This window comes from Eupeodes corollae, chromosome 2 (genome assembly GCF_945859685.1).
Source record: "Eupeodes corollae chromosome 2, idEupCoro1.1, whole genome shotgun sequence".
Lineage (NCBI taxonomy): Eukaryota > Metazoa > Arthropoda > Insecta > Diptera > Syrphidae > Eupeodes > Eupeodes corollae.
The window spans coordinates 102,641,795-102,665,972 of record NC_079148.1 but is presented as its reverse complement, the minus strand read 5'-3'; the positions used below and the strand labels follow the sequence as shown (position 1 = coordinate 102,665,972).

Here is a 24,178-nt window from a genome sequence, read left to right as displayed (position 1 = left end):
CACTACAACTGAAGAACTTGACGTTTTCATTGCGTCTTTGTATATGTTTTCATATACAAAGATTGCGTTGAACTTGGTGATGGGTATAAAAAAAATGCCAAGCTACAAGGATTACTGGTCTTCAGCACCTGATTTTCATGACAGCTATGTCTCGAAGTTCATGAGCTTAAATAGATTCAGTTGGCTTCTGAATTATTTGCACGTGAATGACAGTAGCGTAATGCCTGACAGAAACTGCCCAAATTTCGACAAACTGTATAAAATTATACCTCTACTGGACATTTTACTAACTAATTTTCGAAATAATTACAAGCCATCAGAAAGAATTGCTATTGATGAGAGTATGATAAAGTTCAAGGGAAGGAACTTTTTGAAGCAATACATGCTAAACAAAATCGACAAAACGAGGGTACAAGGTATGGGTGATGTGTGCAGAGTCAGGTTACTGCCTTGATTTCGATTTTTATACTGGCAAGTAGGGATCTAAAATTGAAACTGACTTAGGCGGCAAAGTTGTAACGAAATTTTGTGAAAATTTTAAAGGAAAAAATCATAAAGTTTATTTTGACAATTATTTTAAAAGTTACCCTTTACAAGTTAGATTACAAGAAGACAAAATTTTCGCCTGTGGAACGGTGAATTCTAATAGAAAGTTTTTGACGAAGCTAAAAGAAGACAGGCATTTACGCAGAGGCGAAAGGGAAAGACAAGAGATCAGTATTTATGTTGTCAAACTATCATGATCCTAAGAAGGTTGGTAAAGTTAACCGTAGAGAGCCGATGGTACCTATAACGAGGTTTCCTGTCCAGAAGCCGTTAAAGACTACAACGCGAACATGAATTTTGTCGATAAATTTGACCAGCTCAAAGGAAGTTATGCTCTTGATAGAAAATCACACAAGTGGTGGCACAGGATTTTATTTCATTTCCTTGATTGTTTAATTTATAAGGAACTGCAGGCCTCTTCTTGCACGGACCTAAGCCCATTAACTCTGAAAGACTTCAGACGAAGCGTATACCAGGGTCTTCTGTCGCCGGAATATGTCAGACAGAAGCAAAGGCCTGGTTTAGAACACAGAAAACGAAGTTGCAGGTCCTCATCTCTTGGACTTGCATTTATCAAACGCCACAAGCCTACAGACGCAGAGGAAATTCTTCTAGAATGTAGTCAACATCAACCAGAAATAAGTACTTCGAGAATATGCTGCAAATGTAGCACAAAAGTAAGTGCAGTGAGGACAATATGGCAGTGCAATACGTGCAAAGTTCCTCTTTGCATTCGAAAAAGGAATAACCTCACCTCATTTCTCGAAAACCTTAGTAAGATGTTTTAAAAATATTTTCTGCTATATTTTAGTTGATTTTAATTATAAAAATAAAACAGAAATGATAAAATATTCTAAGTATATAATCGTGACTGAAAGAGTTAAACATAGAAGATATTGACTTCAAATTAAGGAATACTACTAAAATTTGTAAAAATTAGTTTGAAATCAAACTATTTCATTATATGCCAAATAATGTTAGAAATTGTTTTAGAATAATTCAACCGAAAACTTTTTTAACTACATTCGAAAACCTAAACAAATTTAAGCAGGACAAATCGACAGACATGAAGGGAAGTTATCAGTGTGGGTTGCATCTCATCCTCTTTTTTAAAAAAATATTTTAACATTTTAATAAATAGAACGTTATTGAATGCAGAATAAAAAGCAAACGGATATCAATAGGTTATTGTTTTTAGACTCACATTACAATTAATCACTTTTGTTGTATCCCATTTAATATATCAAATGCAAGTTGTAATCCAAAATTCAGCTTCAAATACAGTGGCGTTATAACAATATCAATTATCATCTAAATTCAAACATCACGTTTTCAATTTGCATTCAGAGTGCCAATAAGATTCATTGCACTAAGATGACAATAATTATATTAGCTATGCACATAAGTTTAGTTTTTACTGTAGTGTAGTTTATATTATATTGAATTTAAGACCAGCTCCAACCGGAAATTTTTATTTAAGGAAAGAAAAATCTTTCGTCTTTATGCTCTTTGGCTTATAATAATTTATAATCCACTTTAAATGACAGAATCAAATCAAAGCAACCACGAGAATCACGACTACGTCGGCGATGACATGGATAACACGCTCAATCGCCCTATACCGGCCGGCTTAAATAAAATTTAATACACTTAAAATACAAACAAATATAATTATGTATATTTTTGTATGCAAATCCACCACTATCACACTTTATGTGCTTTATTTTATTTTGAATTCATTCAAATGAACCGCTGTACAGACAGCTTTAGTTTCAACAACATTAACTTCACATACGTATTTTTAATATAGGGGTGTGTGGCCCTCCTGCTAGAAAAGAGATTAATCTGGTAATAGTCACAATAATTCACTCACTGGTGGGCAATTCAGAAGATACTTATTATGAGTATCTCAAAAATGACGAGGGATCCAATTATTTCAAAGACAACAACCCACAAAAAAAAAAAACAAAACACATAAACTTTAAGACTTAAGTCGGATCGTTTCGGTTTTGATTGAATGAAATTTAACTCACAGACTTACACTCACTATGTACATACGACTTGTTGGTCATCCATATACTTTGTTCAGGGAATTGCTATGAGACAGGCCGGCCCGACTCTGATGTTGAAGAATATCTCATCACGAAAACATTTTTCACACAAAAATGTCATCGAATATACAGACTTTGGATTGTAGGCTAAGCAGAGCAAGGCAAGGCACGAAAAAGACGGTTGGGGGGTAGGGAATGGGAGAAATAGGGGGTTGATATATAAAATTTAATAAGGCACCCGACCGATGACCATGAATGAGTAAGTAAGTATATTCTGTCCCGAATGTGGGTGGGTAAAGTAGAGGAGGTATAATATCAATTAATAGACGAGCCGACTAGAAAACCGGTTAGCTATATAAATGGAAGCACTAATAGACGAGGCGATATTTCTGGTGTAATATCTCTTTTTTTAATTAAAATTACCGTGAATTGAACACAGTTTAAATTTTAAACAGATTTTCCCGAGAAAACACATTGAATATTGGTTATTTTCTAAATATCTCACTGAAGTTATTAAACTTGCCCGGGCGCCATTTTCGTTTTACTTCTTTTTCACAAGCGAATATCCTTTCAATGTGAATGGAAAGAAATGGAATTTACCATATTTAATAATTAAGGTTATACTTTATTTTCGAAACGGTATCACCACGGTGGCGTTACGAATGCGGAAAATAGCAACTGATAGAATATATCAACAACAACAACGACGAATTAACAAAAAAATGGAAACTTCTTCCGTGACAACGATGACGGCGGCAACGAAGTGATTGGTGATTGAATGAGTACCATATACCAAGGTCATATTCACAATAAAAGGCAGTAGACTTTCCACTTTTTTTTGCTATAGGTAACTTCTAAGGTTAGGAAAAAAAAGGAGAACAAGGACTTTTAGGAGTATATGAACTTTACTACAACGGAATACGACACAAAAAAATTATGCTGCACGCATATAACCCGCACTGGAACTGCCTATACAACACTAGGTATACAATACATATATACGGATAGATGGATAAATTTATAAGGATAGCGTGCGATAGAATGCTTACACTATTTTACGTGAGTAGCTGTCATCCTTAAAAGAAGGATGATTCAATAGAGGTACGAGTATAGTGTAAGGGGAAAATTGTGTTTTTTTTTCGCAACGTTATTTTCTTTGTTTCCACTAGAGTAATATTTCCATTCAAGTAAAAATATTTAGAACAAAATAGGTAGGCAAAGTAAGTAGTGTAAAAAGTAAGCAAAGAAAACGCGTGTAAAGTATCTGAATTCCGTGGTTTGACTGAGCATACTACAGGAGCGGTGAAACATTTTATTAGTTCACGGTGAGGAGGTTTATAATGTTTGTATATGAATGTATATTCAGAAGTAAGCTTCTATAAAGAGCTATATTAACTAAATTATGGTATGGCTTAGTTATAGTATGTGAAACTATGAATATGACAATATGGTTTACAGTGGGGCAAAAAAAGTCCAAATGAGAGATACTTTTTTCATTAATACTCTGTTCGAAGTCATTCCACTATCTATCAATAGTAGAGTAGGATTTTACACGAATAACAAAAATAATATCCGTAGTATGAATACTACCGATAAAAGTTAAAGTAGAATCTTACTACGGATGGGTTTTTGACATTTATACGAGTCTCGAATGGATCTTATGTGATTTCGTTCTCAAATGTTGGTACGATTGATATTGCATTCTTAGTTCGATGGGTGTGTTCGTTGAGTAGTTGTGCATTTGGAATACTGTGCTTTCCATTGGCGAAAAAAAAATCAATAGGTTACTGTTGATATTATTAAGTTTTGTTAATGAAAATGGACAAACTGGGCTTATTTTGCAAGAACTTAATTTTTATCTCAGTTTAGATTAAATAAATATTTTTGGTGTTTCCACCAAAAATGTTTGACAGAACTATCTGAAATACAAATAGTGTTTCGATGTTTCTTATGAAGTGCAAGTGAGATAGTTTGATTGGTGTTAAACATTGAAGAACTGAATAGTTCAGCAACATATAAGAATATGCTACCTACTTCAGGTGCAAGTTTTTAATTTTGATTTGATTGACACAAAACTATATTTTTTTTTTTACCCAAACATGCAAATAAACAAACCAAAATGCATTATCTGTGAAACTAACTCCTCCATACAGGTTTTTCTTCACAAATTTTGAAATGATTCCTATCCCCGACCGGAATCGAGTCAAATCAAACTCATTTCAACTCGATTCAGATATATAAAGAATTGGGACGAGCCTCATGTTCGCTTTGATACCACATGTTAATGAAGTAGTCTACGAACAAACCCCCTTCTTGAAGTTTTTATTTTATGTCAAAGCTGCAATTGTTAAATCAACTATTTTTATAGAATCTCCATTTCCATTTTCTACCATTCCTTATTGAGAATTGTCCATTTTATTAGTTTTAGTTAGATTTCCTTTACTAAAGTTAATTTTAACTTGTGATTTTCACAAAACTTTCTTCTATTCAGTTGTACCAATTTTTAAATACAAAAATCTGGCTACTGCCGATTCGTTGTCTTGGGAATTTTCTTCTATAATATTTATAAAATGCCAAGAAAACACGTTTAGTAAAACAAAAAATCAGTTTTTATTCCAATTGTGGTCGTATTGATTGCACCACTGTACGATAACGCAGGGACCCAATGGATTTATTGTATTATATATGAGTTGTTGTAAATGGGGTGACAACAGTGAATTGTTTTTAATGATAAATTTAATTTTTATTTATATGTATATTTTTTTTCTTCATATTGTTCATAATATACCCACCCCCACCTTAGAGAATACTGATGGATGGAGAAGGGAAAATTGAATAAACGTTTTAAAGAAATTTATCTAAATGAATGGTAAATTGGAAAATGGTAGCTAAAATGACGTTGCACATACGCGATGGTAATGATAAGGGAATGCATTTTTATATTTGACAAATGTTTATTATTTTTTTTTTGAATACAGGGTGTACAAGTTCTGATACCTTAATTTAAAAAATTGTATTTAAGGTAAGATTCCTCAGTAAAGAAGATTTATATGATGTTGGTGATTTTCGGAAGTACGTTAGGTTATAAGCCGGGAAGCATAGCAATATACATATACATATTTTGTACACAAATTACAAATTACAATTTTTGTCCTATTGTCTATGAGGACCTATTATTAATTCCGATATACATATTGGTTTAAAGTTCTTTAAAGTATCAATAGGTGGATATACCTTGAAAATTGGCTTACTTATGACAGAATTATTAGAATATTAGTTAAGATTATGTATTTCTTGATATTTTATAGTTTATGAAAATAACTGAAAATATTCAAAACAAATTGCTGTTTCTGGCTTTCTGGCTAAGCCTTGAATAAGTAAAACACATTTTGTTATTATTAGAAAACAAAATATCTATGATTTAAATTTAGCCTTATTTTGAAAGCCTTTTTGTAATATTTTTTTAAAATCCTTTTTCTTGATTCTGAGTAAAGTGCTGGTGCACTCAAAAAATGTTCCTGATATTAAAAATCTGGTAAAAAATACCAGCAAAAAACTGGTACAATAGTACAGATTTCGTGGTAAAAATAAATCTGCTTTTAATTACCAGAAATCTGGTTTGCTGGTAAAATTTTTGACAGAAAATTTTCTGGTACCTTAATGTTACCAGCGTCCTGGTAGAAAGTATTGTTTTTCCTGGTAAAATGTAGATTATCTGGAATCTGGTAAATAGAACCAGGACATTTATTTTCTGGTATGTTTTTCCTGGTAGATAAAACCAGTCTTCGGTACTAAATACCAGACATTTTTGTACTTCAAGAATTATCTTTTTTCTGGTAAATAAAATAAGGAATTTTATTGTCCATCAGCTTCCGATAATTTAGTTAAGACACAATTCCTTATTCCTTTTTTTCTTGGACATATTAGAGACGATGATGATGTGAATGTTTTCTTTAGAAATATTACCTATGCGTTATTTTTAGTAGGAAATTAAATATACGCTACGAATAATAATTTCAATGCGCTTACAATAATTTGGCGGGAAGAGCTTAATATTCTACCAGAATTCAGCTTCGTTTTCCAGAATTCTGGTACATTTTTACCAGCAATAAAAATTCCTGAATTCTGCTACATTTTTACCAGGAAAAAATATTCCTTGTATATTGTACCAGAATTCTGGTACATTTCTTCCAGAAGAAAAAAATACTTCTGGAATATTCCACTAGGATTCTGGTACATTTTTACAAGGAAAAAAATTCTCCTGATATATTCTACGAGAAATCTGATGTATTTTACCAGGAATTCTTCAAAAAATCTCCTGAAAAATTTTTTTAGAAAATCCTAGTAAATTTTACCAGCAGATTTTTGGTAGCTTGGTAGGAATCTAAAAATCACTTTGCCGGTGCCAGTTTTTTTTTTTTTTTTTTGAGTGTGAGAGGTGCTGAAATGTAAAGATCATCCCAAATAAGGCCAGACTTCACATTTCTTGACCTTAACTTGTGGAAATTCTCAATTTTTTTTATCTGGTGATTGAATGATTTTACTTTAGATCTATTGAGAAAAATCAAAATTAGTGATCCATATTATCGAAAATGTATTTTTGTTCTACTTACTAAATAAAGTGTATTTCAATTGGAGTGGTTAGATTTTGGCGTGCCGTGGTGGCCATATTGTTTTGTTGACATCTGTCAAATGTTTTGTTTATTATTAAGTTGTTTATGCTAAATCATAATGGGATGTAACGCGATTGAAAAGCACTTTCAAATGATAAAACTTTAGTATTAAAATGAGTGTTCGTTAACGCAAACGTTGCGTGCATTGCGCCCATTTCACGGTAGACGCAGTGGCCCTTCATAGTCGACTCTTCAACGTTTTTTAGTCAAGTAGCAGAACCCAAGGCAGTCTTTTCCTAGCCGCGCACAAGAACTCGGCCTTTCGCAGACTTAATCGTGGCGAATTTTGCTTCGGGACTTGGCGTACACCCGAACAAGAAGCACAAAGTTGCTGACCATAGACAACATCGCCGTTTGTCGCTGACTGAGCTTTGAAGTTTGGAAAGGGGACCGCAATTTTAGTCGAAAAATCATCTTTAGCGACGAGGCGCATTTTTGGATATATGGCTATTTTAAAAAGCAAGTTTGAATTATATTGGACGACATCAACCCACGCAAGGTGTATCAGATGATAATGCATTATCAAAAGTGACCGTTTGGTGTGAATTTTGGGCCTTCCGGGTATTTAGTTAATTTTTTGAAAACGACGTTAGTGAATCGGTCACCGTCAACAACGAGACCTACCTTATTATGACACCCAATTTTGTGTGACCGAAATTGAGCCATATGGACCTAGATGTAATGTGGTTCCAGCAAGACGGCGGCGCGGCGCGGCGCTCCGTGCCAAACAGCAAACGTCATTCCATTTCAACATCTTACTTACTTACTTAAGGTGGCGCTACAGTCCTGTGTGAACTAGAGTCTCACCAAACGAATCTCTCCATCTAGCTCGGTCCCTAGTAAGATTCCTGCAGTTTCGCGCACCAAGTAGGATGAGGTCCCTGATTCACGGTCTTCCTCTACTGCGCTGTCCTATTGAGCATTGGTTTCCATGCGCTCTTTGTGACCCAGCCATATTAGTCGTTCGATTTTTACTCTTCTGGCTAAGTCTACGTCGCTGTACAGCCCGAATAGCTCATCGTTACATCTTCTGCTCCACTCCCCTTCGATGCATACGGGACCGCATATGACTCAAAAAACTTTTCTCTCGAACCGACCCAAGTTGCTTTCATCCGCTTTTGTCATAGTCCATGCTTCTGCACCGTATAGCAGGATGGGGATAATAAGGGTCTTAAATAGCAAGACTTTGGTCCCTCGAGAGAGGACTTTGCCATTCAATTGCTTTCTTAGCCCAAGGAAACAGCGGTTAGCAAGAGTTATTTTTCGTTTGATCTCTGCGCTGGTGTTGTTTTCTGCGGAGCCTAGGTAGACGAAGTCCTTGACTACCTCAAAGTTACGTCTGTCGTGGTTACGTTTTGACCAAGACATTGGTGTCGTAGGTCCTTTCCTGACGACAGCATGAACTTTGGCTCTCATTTACAAGTAAACCCATTTTTGCCGCCTCTGCCTCAATACTTACAAGGCCCCATTGACATCACGCTGAGTTCTTCCGATTATGTCAATGTCATCAGCGTATGCTTTTAATTGGACAGACTTTTAAAAGATAGTGCCTCTAGTGTTGACGTCGGAGCTCTCACTATTCCCTCAAGTATGATGTTAAAAAACCCGTTTGACAGCAAATCACCTTGTCTAGATCCTTTTTAGACATAGAAAGATTCTTTTAAATTGTTTCCAACATTTATGGAGTAGCGCGAATTCTAAATGGTCATCCTGCACAAATGGCAGGGATGCCAAAACTAGACATGGCTCTGTAGAGCTCGTCCCTTTATGTGCTGTCATATGCGGCCTTGAAATCGATGAAAAGGTGGTGGGTGTTGATTTGATGTTCTTGGTTTTTTTTTCAGGGTGTGAATATTTGACCGACTGTGGACTTTCCTGGTCTAAAACCACACTGATAAGCAAATATCATGTTGTTGACGATGGGCTTTAGACATTCACATCTTACGGCAGAGAAGATTTTGTAAACGACTGCTTCCTCTATAGTTGGTGCAGTTTAGATGGTCTCTTTTTTTCAAAATCGGGCAAACTTTGCTGAGATTCCACCCATCGGAAATGCTTTCTTCCCATACCATATTTTGCAGATGAGTTGGTGCATGCTCCTTACTAACTTATCTCAAGCTGCTTTGAAGAGCTCGCCATTCAAGCGGTTTTGTTAGACTTCAGCTTAGATACGGCAATCTTTACTTCGTCTAAGTCAGGACTTAGACGTAGACTTACTTTTTCAAAATTAAAGAATAAGGATTTTATATTATTCCCTAAAGATAGAATTGAAATTTTTGTAAGAGTTAAGAAATAATGGTGAGTGCCAAAATCGATATGAAATATTTTATTATTTGGACCAAACATTTTGTTAAGAATTACGAAAATTAAAAATTAATGTTTTATTTCTAAAATATTAGGTTACCTTAGTATTGAATTAAATATTCTAAATTTAAATATTATGTGTATTTTTGTCCAATGAAACAAATGGATCTTTTTAATCATCAATCGCAATTATTTTAATTCAATGAATTTGAGGTTACACTACTTCTCATCAATAGGCCTCTTATAATTAAAATTATAACCGACAAAAAATATTTTATGAAAAAGTAGTTTAAAAAAAACTACACTGAATTTCGAGAAAATCAGTTAACTGCCTTTACTTAAATTCATAATCAAATTTGAACACTTACAAAATTTTTAATTTTTCCAACATCAGTACAACTTCTTCCATAGAAAATAAAAAGGTTTTCATGGAAATAATTTTGCATACTATCTTATAATTTGAACTAAAAAAAGTTTGGACAAATGAAGAGAATGAATCAACAAAAGTCATAAATAATAAGAAACAATACAAACAAATATTATATGCGAGACAATTCCTTAAAAAAAAACACTCTTATCTTTAAATTTCTTTAAAATTATCTTATTGACTTAAATCGCTTCAATCTTTTATACAAGTGGCTGAAGCTGAATCCACATGATTTCACTTATGACCCCCCACACTACTTTTTTATTGACCTTTAGCAAGTCTACTTTGTTCTCTGTATATTGCTTAAGTAAATAGCCTCGACTAAGTTTGAAACAATTTCAATAAAGTTAGTGTTGCCATTGTGTGATTTTTCAAACAATTTTCTGAGAAGTTTAACATTTTCGAAAACATAATATTTGCATTTGGAATTTTCCTTAGAAAAGTCTAAAAATTCAAAGTCTAGTTAATACCCAATATTTCCGATCTCTTTGAAAAATAAACTGGCAGCTCTAGTGGCAACCCTAAACAAGTATTACACATCGCTTTGCCGACATAACAATACCGAAACATCATCACATCTCTGGGCATCATTATTGTCGTCGTCAGCTTTGTTTTATTGAATCAATGAACTCTCTTTCTAAATTGAAAAATTATTCTTTGAATATTCAGCAAAGTTCCAGCCCCAGTAAAGTGTTAGCGTGAGTGAGTGAGTGTGTTTTGCTTATGTTTATTTAAAGCTTATCTCAGTATGTGTAAGATACTTAAAAATAAGCAAAGAAAGATACATTATCTTAAATGACAAATGTGTTCTTTTTTCGTCTTCATTTTCTTTTTGGTCAACACCATCGATAAGAATGCGACACAATTTTTTCGAATGAGGAAAAGCAATTGGAAGGAAGAAAAAGTAAGGAACTGTTAAAATGGACTTTTATTCCTTTTCCTGTGTCAATAAATTTCCTTCCAATCTCGAATCGAAGCAACTTTGCGAAAGGATTTACAAAATAAGAATCAAAGAAAGAAAAAAAAATCCTATAGTCTGTGAGTATAAATAGTAAATAGCTGTATCCTGGCGATAGTAAGTTTAAAATGGACATAAGTTTGCACTTAAAGGATTCGTTGATAAATCATGAAATGAGTATGTCAGAGTTCCAGTTGTTGTTCATTTTTGATGTATGCAACTTTATTTGAAGCAACTCAAGCATTCAATGTTGAATTTCTTCGTTTTTTTTTCTGTTGTTGTTGTGTATCTTTTATCTTGTGTGAATCTATTATTTGAATTGAATTCAAGTGGAAAAACATATTTTATTTGCTGTTGTTTAAGAATTTTGGCACTGGATTAGTTTTTTTCTTTTTTTTGTTGAATGTTTTATTTAATTGAAAGTTCTTATAGGTCTGAAGACCGCGCGCGTTATATCTAATTATTGTTGTGTCTTGTGACGACTTATTAAATAATAAATTGATGACTAGTAATAATTAATGAGATTCTTAATGCATATACATTGTTATAAGTTTGTGAAAATGTAGCTAGTCATTTCAAGTTGGCGATTTGGTGAGATTAAATTTAATTAACCTTCAAATAAAATGTCAATTTTGTTTAATGTTTGAAACATTTTCTCAAATTCTAAGAAGTCACACAAAGAAAGACAAACCTACGACTTAGGAATCAAGATGCAACACGAAAAATTCTGAAGAAAATAGTAATCACAAAGACAAATATCTCAATGAATTCTCGTTTTGGAATTTTATCTTCTAAATGCTTCCATCTGAATTTCATGAAAATTTAAAACAAAATGCAGCACTAAAATGAAACAATCCAAATTCTTATAAATAGGAGAACTTTATTGCAACAATTCATAGATAAGCTATTTAATGAAGAATGTAGAAATGTAACAGGTATTTTATTTGAATTTCCACAGCAAAACTATCTTCTGATAACTTTGGGGTGTTGAAAATGAATTATTAACTTATAATTCTCACAGGGAGTTTTAGAATAGAATTTTGAAAATCCGTTAATGTTGTTAAGAGGAAATTTTAAATTATTGCGAACAAAAGGGTAGAAATTACAAGTGCGAAATGTTAGGAATGAAGTTCGCAGAGTTCATGATAAATATTGTCTAGGTTAAATGGTGGGCAGAATTTTGTGCAATCTACCAGATGCATTTCCACTTTAAAATATTTTAAGTTCATATTTATTCCAATTACTTGAAGCTTTTCCTTTCGTGACATTTTTGAAAAAAATATGTTAGAAAATAAAGTGCGTATACGCCGTAGTGTACGCCATTTATTGTACCACTGTTTTTTGAGAAAATTAGGGCCAAATTGTTTGATTATGCACTCAAAACATTGATTTGGTTAAAAGTTCAGTTATTTTTTGCGAACGAAAAATCATATTCAGTCCATCAGTTTTGAGGACAGAGAATTTCTTTTTGGCTATTCACAGATGGGATTTGACCAGAACGTATTTGACCAGACTATCGCACCGGCAACAATAGTTATGTGACAATGAAAACGATATTTTGCTGTTCATTGGGAATTTTTGAATTTTCACTTATCGCCGGTAATTCTGTTATTGACATGAGCGCATTCATTTTATACAACTCAAATCTACATTTGCAATGGTGCAGATTTTTCTTCTTCTAGGACAGGGCTTAGGGACTAATTACTTCCAACCATTTCTCTGTGTGAAGAACGATAGAGATTGAGTGGACGAATGCATGTTGATGGATGTTCCTTCAATTTACACCACATCTAACGTAAACTATCAAATTGAATACTTTACATCAGTTACATTAAAAACGTGTCATAGAAAATCTCGAAGTTGCCCTCGGCTCTCTGCGGATATACTTAATGCTATTAAGGCTCATACTGACGTTGGAGACGTTTTGGTTGTCCAGAAATGCTATTCGACTTTAAACGGTTACATAATTCTGTAACGAATTTGATAAAAATTGCGAAATACAAATTTTATAACAACAAGTTTAACTCAGATCGGTCGTCAAAGTTTTTCTGGAAGGAAGTTAAGAATATTGGTTTGAGAAAAAATGTTCAATCTTGTGATGATAATATTGATTTGGAAGGTTTAAACGTTAAATTCTTTAAATGCACCGGACTTGACAATATTCATCCTGACTTTATTAAAATCCTCCTATCCTTCCTTTTTTTCCCACATAACGCACATATTCAACACCATTATAATGACATCTACATATCCCACTCTATGGAAAACTTCGAAAATTATCCTTATCTTAAAACAAGGAAAGAAGGAATTTAGACCGATAGCTGTCCTATCTTTTCTATCTAAAGTTTTTGAAAGTCTGAGAAGTAACCAGATAAAATATTGTATTAAATACGAGCAATTATTGAATCCTTTGCAATCTGCATTTCGGTCTGGACATAGTTGTGTTTTAGCTTTACTCAACATATCTGATGACATAAGACATGCTTTAAACAATAATTTAGAACTGTGATAACCTTACTTGACTTTTCAATGGTAGAATGTCCTCGTTCCTCCTTGTAAATAATGGTGTTCCCCAAGGATAAATCCTTATACCTTTACTGTTTTCAATGTTCAATAATGATCTGCCCTCTGTTTTATCTTACTGTCAGTTTGATATCTATGCAGGTTATGTGCAATTATCCAAAATGAACTTTGATTTACAGACAATATATGATTGGTCGACACAGAACTGACTTAAACTCAATCCTGAAAAAAACTAAAGCTCTTCCAATTTCAATAAACAAACCAAACCCAGATAATTTCCCTCCCGTTATGTTGAATAATTGTATTATTAGATATGTTACCCAAGTTAGAAATTTAGGTTTGGTCATTAACAACAGGTTAACTTAAAATAACCATGTCGATGCAGTTGTGTCAAAGATTTATGCTTTACTTGGAGGACTATCTGTTACTAAATCCGTACTACCTACCCATATCAAATTAAAGCTGGTAAAAGCACTTGTCCTACCTATAATAACATACGGGTTTGAGCTGTTTGCGGATCTTGATCAGCTCACAAACTAAAGGTGGCATTTAATGCAATAGCTCGGTTTGTTTTTAACCTACGAAAGGTAGATCACCTCTCTCTTCAAGCTAGTCAGCTTTTAAATTGCGAGTACTGTTTATTGCAAGGAATTGACAAATCCTCCATAAATAATTCTTGTCATTAAAAGTGCTTTTTCAAATTAGCCGTTAGCTTCGTTAGAGATGTTGTTCTTGAGACTATAGCAGGCCAATTGACTGCTTGAAAAATGCTTAAAGTTTAAAAAAAGCTGTCGTTCAGCAAAATTTGACACTTTGCTACTTTTGACGTTTACATTGAGTTTCAAATGTTATCCAGAAACTTATGAATCGACCTTTGCCACTGCAAAAATATTTTAAACTTCCCATAAGAAGTTATTGTAATCGGTCCGATTTGTCGAATGGTTCTATCTTCAAAACACTTTTGTGCAACGAAGAAAAACGTTTTTGAAATCTGGTAAAATTTTGAAAAAAATCGAATTGATAAGTTTTTTTTAAAAACATTACTCAAAGTTGTTAAAAATTGATTTTCGACTCAAATGTCTTTTCAAACATTTGAGATTATGGCTTCCAATTAATTTTATCTTATAAGAAATATGGTTTTCAATATTTGGACATTTTTAAAAAAAAATCGAATTGATTTTTAGATTTTAGATTTAGATAGATTTTTATTTACTTGCAATTATTTGTACAATTTTATTGTCAGTCTTCAAACCATGGTTTTTCTGTCTGCCTGATTGACAAAGTTTTAACTGTATTAAAATTTTGTAATTAATTAAGTTGCAGCTGTGTTAGCTAAAAATGTGTATTTATTATTCAGCTTCTATAAATAAGTGCTGTTTTGCAATATATAAGCATTTTAGACACATCCACTTCATTTAAGAGAGCTAAAATTTCATTTTTTGATAAAAAGTCTCTACCAAGAACATTTCTTCTAGTTTCTCTCAGGACTGGACACCTTCGCGATGTGGAACGTAATTTATGTTTGGAAGTTTAGCTCTTAGACGAAACATGTTGGAGATTTGCTCTACAGTACTTAAGTCCTGGAAGTAGTATCTTTCATTAAGATTATAATTCAGCCTGCTACAGATCATCCAATGAAGTGAGCAAATGAGATGACTTTTTTGTGAACACATTTCAAAAAAAATTAATAAAAGTTTGTAAAAAGTCATTTTCGACTCAAATGTCTTTTAAATATTCGAGAAAATTTTAAGAAAAATCGAGTGGGAAGTTTTTACAAAAAAATAAAAACCTAAAAAAAGCATTACATAAAGTTGGTAAACATTGATTGTCTTAAAACTTATTTTATCCTTCAGAATTTTTTTTTATAAAAATTCAACAGTCCGTTTTTTCATAAAAAAAAATTAAATCTACACAAAATTGTTCGCAAATTTGGTAAAAATTGATGTTTGGTTCTGGATATGTCGTGACTTCATACTAATTTCATTCATCCAATTTGTTTATAAAGGTTGATTTTTTAGATATTATTTCTTCGGCAACATTCGTTTATACAACTAACGCACGATTCATGTTTTGTTTCTTCAATCTTCAATTCATTTAAATGAACAGCTCAACCAAATTAGAAGGAAGTATGATTTTTTAAAACAAAATTTATACAACCAATACACCTCGTCTCTTGAATCGAATATTGAGAATAATTCTAAGAGTTTTTGGTCATTTATTAACACGAAAAGAAACTCTACTGAGATTCCATCTAGCATGACTTATAATAATGTGTTGTCCGATATTAATATAATTTGTAATAACTTCACATCGTCTTTTCAATCTAATATCATTAATCTCAAATTAGACTATGCTAACACAATATAATCAGATCCTATGGTTGATCTTGGTAATTTGCAGTAATATGTGGTCAATGTCTTACAAGTACTTACTTTTATCTCTTGAACAAAAGTTGTTCTATTTCACCAGACAATATCCCACCAATTCTTTAAAATACTTGTGCTAATATTTAACCTTTATTTAAGTAATGGGGAGTTCTTAGATAAATGGAAGCACTCTATAATAACTGCCCTTCATAAATCAGGTACAAAAAGTTCGATTGTAAATTACAGACCAATTGCAAAACTGCAGTTAATTTCTAAGGTTTTTGAAGCTGTAGTAAAAAACAAATTGTATAATCTTATTCACAATAAAATTTCAGTTTACCAACATGGTTCCTTAAAAGGTAGATCCACTACAACAAATTTAGCAATATTTTGAGATTTTTGTCTTTCACAGATGGAAATGCGTTCTCAAGTCGACACTATTTACACTCATTTTTCAAAGGCTTTCGACAACGTTAAACATAGTGATCTCTTAAAAAACTAGAGACATATGGATTTCACTCTCAGCTTCTAATGTGGATAAAGAGCTATTTAGTAGGAAGAAAACAGGTGGTAAAAATTGATAATGCCTTATCTAAGGAAATTATAAATTTTTCGGGTGTTCCTCAAGGTAGTCACCTGGGACCACTTTTTTTTAATTTTTATTAACGACTTACATTAATATCTTACTTTTTTTAAATGTCTTCTATTTGCTGACGATTTGAAAATATTCAGTTCCATAAATTCACTTAACGATGCAAAAAGAAGTTCAAATTGATTTAAATAATTTAATTAAATGGTGCAATATCAATGGGCTTTATTTTAATAATAAGAAATGTAGCGTTGTGACATTTTCTAGAAATCACATTTCATTATATTATAATTATAAACTTGAAAACGATATTTTACAAAGACTTGATACCTTTAAGGATCTGGGCGGAATCTTCGATTCTTAAATGAATTTCTCAAATCACATACACCATGCCATCTCAAAAGCAAACTCTATCCAAGGGTTTGTTTATCGAAATTCAAAGGATTTGGATACAAAAATATTTGGTTATTCAAATGTTCTATCTTATGAGAAAAGATGTATTTTACTCCTAATTGATCTAAAACCTCTTGCTCAGAGAAAAAAATAAACACAATGCTTTTTGCTTTTGATGTCTTGAATTTTAATATACACTGTCCAGTTTTGTAATCTATGTTTTTTATTCATGCGCATTCTAGAAACTTTCGCCCTCGTGACTGTGATTTTTAAATGTTCCTTACCACAGTACTAGCTATGATAAGTATAATTCTATCACAGGAGCTTGTATTGATTTTAGTGAATATAATTATGCAATAATTTTTTTAACAAAACTCGAAAACATATAAACTTATAAGCAAGACAAATCGAAAGACGGGATGGGAAGTTATCAGTATGGGTCACATCCCAGTCCCATCCACATCGGTTTAAAAATTAGAGAAAATTCAGGCTATTCCCGTCTTTAAAAAAGTTACTGCTCTACATGCCAAAAAATCACACACTACAACTCAGCTGTTGACATACAATTTGATAATAAAAATTCACCATACGCACCCTAGTTATGAAAAATATAGCTTGCTTATGGGCCACCCACCAAAGCAGCACAAACAATCATTTCAGGAAATCTTAAATTCAAAAACCCTTTGCCCCTTAAAAAGACATAGTATTACATTCAAAGCTTTACAGAACGAGACAATGTCCGTAATTCAAAGATACTGAAACTCTTGTTTTTATTAGTTTACATTCACAAAAATCAAGCAAAAAGGAAATCAAAATATCATCAAGACAATAATTCTAAAATGTATCTTCATTTCATGTCTTGAAGATCATAATCATAAGCATATGAATTTTGAACTGCTAATCAAAATAACATTGGTGTCAGTCCATAAATATGTGCACATATTTATTTGCTCATAATTCAACATACAACTCAAAAGCACTTGTTAAATATTTTGATTCCACCACGTTTTCTTTTTTTAAATCAAGTTTTCTCTGACAGGCAACATTATCATTATTTTAAACTCTTATGCTAATATTTACATATATAGTAGATATTTACGTACTCTGCATACACCTGAATAAAGGTATGTTAATTATCTTATCATTTTATTATAAGCATAACAATAATCGTGAAATCAAGTCGAAAATTTGAATCGGTTTTTACCTTTAACATATCAGTGGAAATAAATCTTTATGCAAACTTTACCATATAAAAGCTTATACTGTTTAGCTCGTTATAAGTCTCTTTAACCAAATCAACAATTTAAACCAATATAATGGCAGTTTGACAGATATGTCAACAAATCGCGACTTTTTGCTCTTTTTTTCACGTCAAAGCCTCCCCAAATTCCCATAAGCTCAAAATATCAGCCAAAGCCATCAGATATTGCATAATGATATTTGCTAAAAAGATTACACCAGGCCGAATTCATTTGAGATTGAGGTGAGAATTAGAATATGTGTACATCTGACAGACTGACACTTTTAATACTCAACACCGTTCATGTGATTGTTAGTTGTGGATCGTGTGTGTTAATTTGTTGAAAGGTATGTAATTGAGTTATGACATGTGGGGGTGAGAGTTAAGTATCTGCATGCTTTTAGATGATGGGTGTTAACTTAAATTTACATCTTGTTTTATTTATTTTTTTATCGACAGGCAGGTGGTGAGAGGGAAATAGCCCCCTTGTTTCAAATGGGGTTAGTAAACATGATATTTGTGCCTGATTATTTGTAGTTATGGCCCAATAGGTTTTCAACATGGGGTTGTTTTTTAAAATGTTTAACATTAATTGTTCAAACATAAACTCACAATAAATGCAGATGTTCACAAAACAACTTTCAAAACTAATTCCATACCCTAATTCTTTGCACATAAGTATAAAATACCTTTTTCTTAACCGGTAAGCTGCTTTAAAAGCTTTAATAATAAATAAGGTAGGGCAATCAACCTGTTGTGCGGTAGAAATAAAAAAGTAATAATTCTTTTTCAGTTTGAATAATTACCTTGCAATTAGTCATAAAACACCACACAATCTTATATTGTGAAGAGTTGAGGGAATTCCCATTAAAGATTTTTATTTACGAGCAAAATTAATTTGAATTAAGAAAACATTAAACAAAAAGATTACAAAAAAAATCACAATACACGAATTGACTTGACCGCATAAAAAACGTTTTTTAATTGTATAAATTTTATTTTTAGAATAAAATTAATGTAAATAAATGCGATGGTATTTTAATTACAATAATAATGATGATAATATTTTACATTTTTAAATACAGCTTTATATGTCTTAATGAAAGAATTTCGAAAAAAAAAACTTGAGAATCAAATCGATGGGTGGTAAGGTTTATGATTATTAAATTGCAATTAAATTGATTAAAATAACCATAGAAAATAAAATGAAATAAGAAAAGGGGCTATAAGAAGTAGAGGAGCGACTGAGTTTCAACTTTTTTATATTCCTTCTAATAAACACTCTTTCAAAGGCCTTAATCCGGATATCGAAAAAACTTAACGGATACAATTTTCAGTTTTTTATGAACATATAATTTTAGTTGGCAATTTCTCGTATACAAAATTTTATATTAAATTCTTGACTTGAAGTTAATGCTTCTTTCTTTGAAAATTAAAATATATTATTATTATTATTATTATTGTTATTATAAATTCTTTATTTGACCAAAACTCGAAATACATTTGAAAAATTATATAAGAACATTTAAAATTACTCTAAAAAACTGTTTCGTTAAAATAAGGCATGATCAATAAAATTGTAAAAGTCCTTCCAATCCCACTCTCCATTTAAAATTTGCTTCGCTTCCTGGTGATTGAGAAAGCTTTTTGAAAAATAAAGTCTATAGAGCTTTTTTCGAATTGGACAAACGTGTTAAAAGTGGTTGACATCTTCGATTTCCTTTCGATTGCAGAGGTTACACCTGGGATTATCATATCTATGAGTTTTGTAATTCAGATTTAGCATCTCAGTTCTTGCTTTAAACGAAGTACCTATTTGATTTGCAGGAAGATTACTATTAAAATAATTGTTTACAAACAAAGTGTGATTGAGTTGCTTGTAGACCAATCTGCTTGGAGAGGTTCGAGGTTAAGAACTTGAATCATCAACCAACGCAATACATTCATAAAACCTACCTTTCCAATCATAATTTTTGATTTTGAAGTGTTTATATTCAGGTCCCATTTATCACAAAAGTTTTTAAGTCTATTGATTTGTAATTGTAATGTGGTGAGGTTGTCCGACAAAACAACAAGGTCGTCCGCATAAAGTAGTACCTTAGTAAGTAGATTTCCAAACCCAGGAAAATCACGGGAGACATTGTCAATGAAAAGGTCGAACATAATCGAGCTTAAGGGGCAACCTTGAGGCACACCGCAATCAGTGTTAAAGAAGCTGGATATGGAACTCCCATTTGACACAGTAGCGCAAGTATTGGTGAGGAGAAGTTTATAGAGTTTCAAAAATTTCGTCGATATACCTAAATTTGTTAATTTATAAATTAGTGAATTCCAGCTGATAGTATCAAATGCTGCCCTAAAATCAATGAAAAATACATAAAGTTTTTGTTTGTTATCGATGAAACGTTTTGCTTTATTGGAGAGTGCGAAGATTTGATCCACAGTTGAAAGATCAGAGCGAAAACCAGCTTGGAAAGTGCTTAGCAATTTGTTTTCTTCTACCCACCTCATACGCCTGCAGTATAGAATTTGGGTAAATATTTTTCTCAAACAAGGAAGAATCGAAATGCCCATATAGTTTGCTGGTGGGCTAGGATCTCCTTTTTTAAAAATTGGACAAATTTGTGACATTAAAAATGACTGAGGTATTTCTTCTTTTTCAAAAAGTTTATTAAACAAATCAAGAAGAAAATTTAGGAAAGAATGGGAAAAGTGAGGGGATCTAGCCCTGCTGCCTTGTTTTTTTTCATGTTTTTTAGGGATTCTTGCAATTCATTCATTGTAATTGGGTCGTCTAGGTCTGAAATAGTGATTGAGGGTGAAGCATATTGAAATAGTTGTGAGTTTGTTGACGCGTTAAGAAGTTTCTTGGAATGGTTTGCTAGTAACTCTACATTCATTGTAGTTGCTAAAATATTTTTAACGCCACCTAACAATATCACTTAAGACCGAAACGACTTTGAGACTTTACATTTTGATAAACCTAGTTTTTTGTTTATTTTTGCATACTCGCTTATGCGTTTTATTTGCATCTAGGTAGAGCGATTTAAAGAAATTAGACTTTGTTTTCCTAAGAATTTTAAGTACCAATCGGCAGTAAAATTTTGTTTCCTATTAAGTGGCATTTTTGAACTCTTAATAACTTCTTTTATTTCGCCAGCCGACTGCTAACAGGACCAGGATACACGGATTGATAGACTATTTACTTGCTCAGCGTAGAATCGAAGTTTTGAAATTTCATAAATGTTTTGAAAATTCAAATAAATGGGCTGAATAGCTTGCGGTTTGTACCTCAAAATCCTCTATAACAGTAAGCCATTAAAAATTAAAATATATTAATTTCGAATAATTTCAGTCCTAATTTTTGTCGAAGCCTTCATTTCTACAAACTTTTTAAGTGTTTAAGTTTGCGTTCTTTATAATTTTTTCTTGCGACACATGGAAATAAATGACAAGTTTTGCTTTCGTAAGAAATTTAGAATCTAAGATTTAAATCAAACATGGTAGATGGTAGAGAAATTAAAAAAGCGGGTCCGTCAGTCTCTCTTTCTGTCATTCTGTACATGCTTTTACAGCCTTAACCATTAGGACAATTGAGTTTTAGCTTAAAAATTAATCTTTTAAGCAGAATAGCCATTTTCCCATAGGATGTTATTGTAATGGATCCGAATTGTTAAACTAAAAATTTTGAAATTACTCGAAGTTTCAAGGTCCCTAGAGTCGAAATAAAAGATTTTTAGAAAGATGTCTGTGGGTAAGTGTGTACGTACGTTCATACGTCTATAAGTTCCCGACGTTTTTTTCGTCGTCCAGGAACTAGAAGAGATATCGACTTCAAATAAATTTTGCTATACAGATAATAATGCAGAAAGATGCAGAAAGGGCTCTCAAGAAAATTGCGTGGGTGGCTTTTTTACCATAGCAGCCTAAAAAAGGTGAACATTTTGGTTAGCCCTAAATATCTCATGAACCAATGACGCTAGAGACTTGAATTAAATTTTGTATTATGTAAATATTGTAACAAAACAAACATATTTTTTTTGGAAAAAAAAATCCAATTAAAATTTTTTTTATACATCGAAAAAAACTGGAAAAAAAATTGTTCACGTCTAAAATTTTACGAATACAAAATGATTCCATCTCGAAAACAATTTTGTGCAACGAAAAATAACGTTTTTAACATTTGGGAACATTTTGAGAAACATCGAATCGATAGCTTTTTTTTATAAAAATAAAAACCTAAAAAAAACATTAGTCAAAGTTGGTAAAAATTGATTTCGACTCAAATATCTTTTCGAAAAATGGAGATTATAGCTCTCAAATATTTTAAACGTATTAGAAATATTATATTATGAATTGACAGTTTTTTTTTTACAATGAATAAAATCTTTAAAGAAAATTTTACAAAAGTTGGTAAAAATTGATTTTCGACACAAATATCATTTCAAAAATTTGAAATTATTTCTTTGAGCTAATTTAAGCTTATACAAATTTTTTTTTCAACATTATTTTGAGAAACATCGGATTGTCAATTTTTTTTACAAAAAAAAACCTAAAAAAACAACACTAAAACTTGGTAAAAATTTACTTTTGACACAAATAGCTTTTCAAAAGTTAAAAACATTGTCTTCAAACTTTTTTTATTGCACAGAAAATATGGTTTCTATAAATTCTATAAAAAAATAGTACGCAAATTTGGTAAAAATTGGTGTTCCGTTCTTGATATCTCTCAAAATAATTTCATTCACCCAATTTGTAAAAATTTACGAAATGCTACTAAAATTGGTAAAAATTTGTTTCCGACTACAAATCTATTTAACAAAACTAGATTTGCAAACTAAACTATTTCCTTATATGAAAAATATTGTTGGTAATTTTAAAATTTTTAAGAACAATTCAACTGACCACTTTTTCTACCCAACACAAAAATATACAAACTTTTAAGCAGGGATTTTGTAAGACTAAAAATAATAGTAGTCTCCTTACAAATTTGTTGGTGCAAAATGCCAATTTTCTCAAAAACTAACCGATATAGTTTTATTTAATATTCTCTTAAATTGTTTTTATTAACTTGGCCTCTTTCGTTACACAAAAATATTTTTGTGTTGGTCTTAAAGGGTACCCTCCATAGAACCGTTTTTTTTTTTTTTTTTTTTTTAATTTTCAAGCTTTCTCAAGAAATGATCAACCAATTTCAATCATTGTTTTGTACACGTATTTATTTTACTGTCATTTCATTGTTTACAGTTTGTGGATTTGAAAAAATCATTTATTTGTATTCTTAAATTCGATATGTCAAAAACGGATCAAAATAAATTTAGAACATATATTTATAAGCACTACAAAGCTGGGCACCAAAAATATTTTTTAGAACAAATTAAAAAAAGTGTACTTAAAAAATGTATTTAAAAAAAAAACAGCCCTAGCGTTTTTTGTTTTTGAATACAGAAGGAAGATCGCGAGACCCAGTCGAGGATTTTATTCGTTTCGCAAAGCTATATATTTAAGAAGCCATTTTTAAGTATGAACTTATTGCTTTAATTTTCAAGACATTTTTCGTAATAATCATTTGTTAATGTGAATATCAACTTATTCGTAAATTAAGTTCGTTTAGTCACTTTTGGAACACATTTTAACTCAGAAAAAATTGTAGAAAAACTAAATATTAAAAAGTATTTTCGTACTTACTTACTTATGGTATTCAGGTAAGTATTTTCATACGATTTGTTTAAATTAATTTTCTCTTTATAATATATGTATTTTTCAAAGGTTTTTTTTTTATTTAATAAAATGTTTCAATGAATATGCCTCAAAATCTCAAAGGTGCAGAATTGGCTTTGCTAGCAATTTAATACCTTAAATCTTGACCTAATTGAAACAAAAAAAATACTAAAACTAACTTGTTTTGTGTGTCCGTCAAACAATATAATTTATTAATAAGGTGGATTTTAAATTAAATGAATATACACGTGTCCTAATTTACAATCTTTAACAACAAGTCCAAAATATAATTGAAAAATGTAAGGTATTTAACCCCGGTCATTACTCAATACACCTTTTTTTTTATATAAAATGTTGTTTGTAGTTTACTAAAAGATTATTTATTTT

At 31.6% G+C, this 24,178-nt stretch overlaps 1 protein-coding gene across 4 annotated transcripts in view; it reads right to left on the bottom strand.

The window, feature by feature from the left end:
- The window catches only part of LOC129948485 (axotactin), a 223,923-nt gene that overhangs the window by 189,425 nt on the left and 10,320 nt on the right, over positions 1 to 24,178 (bottom strand). Inside the window, exon 1 of one of the 4 annotated variants that reach the window (XM_056059499.1) lies at positions 1,751 to 2,555. The exons of the other annotated variants lie outside the window; for them this stretch is intronic. The gene's annotated coding sequence lies outside the window, so the exon portion shown is untranslated. Of the gene's footprint in view, positions 1 to 1,750; positions 2,556 to 24,178 lie in introns of those variants that run through there. 4 annotated transcript variants of the gene reach the window in all.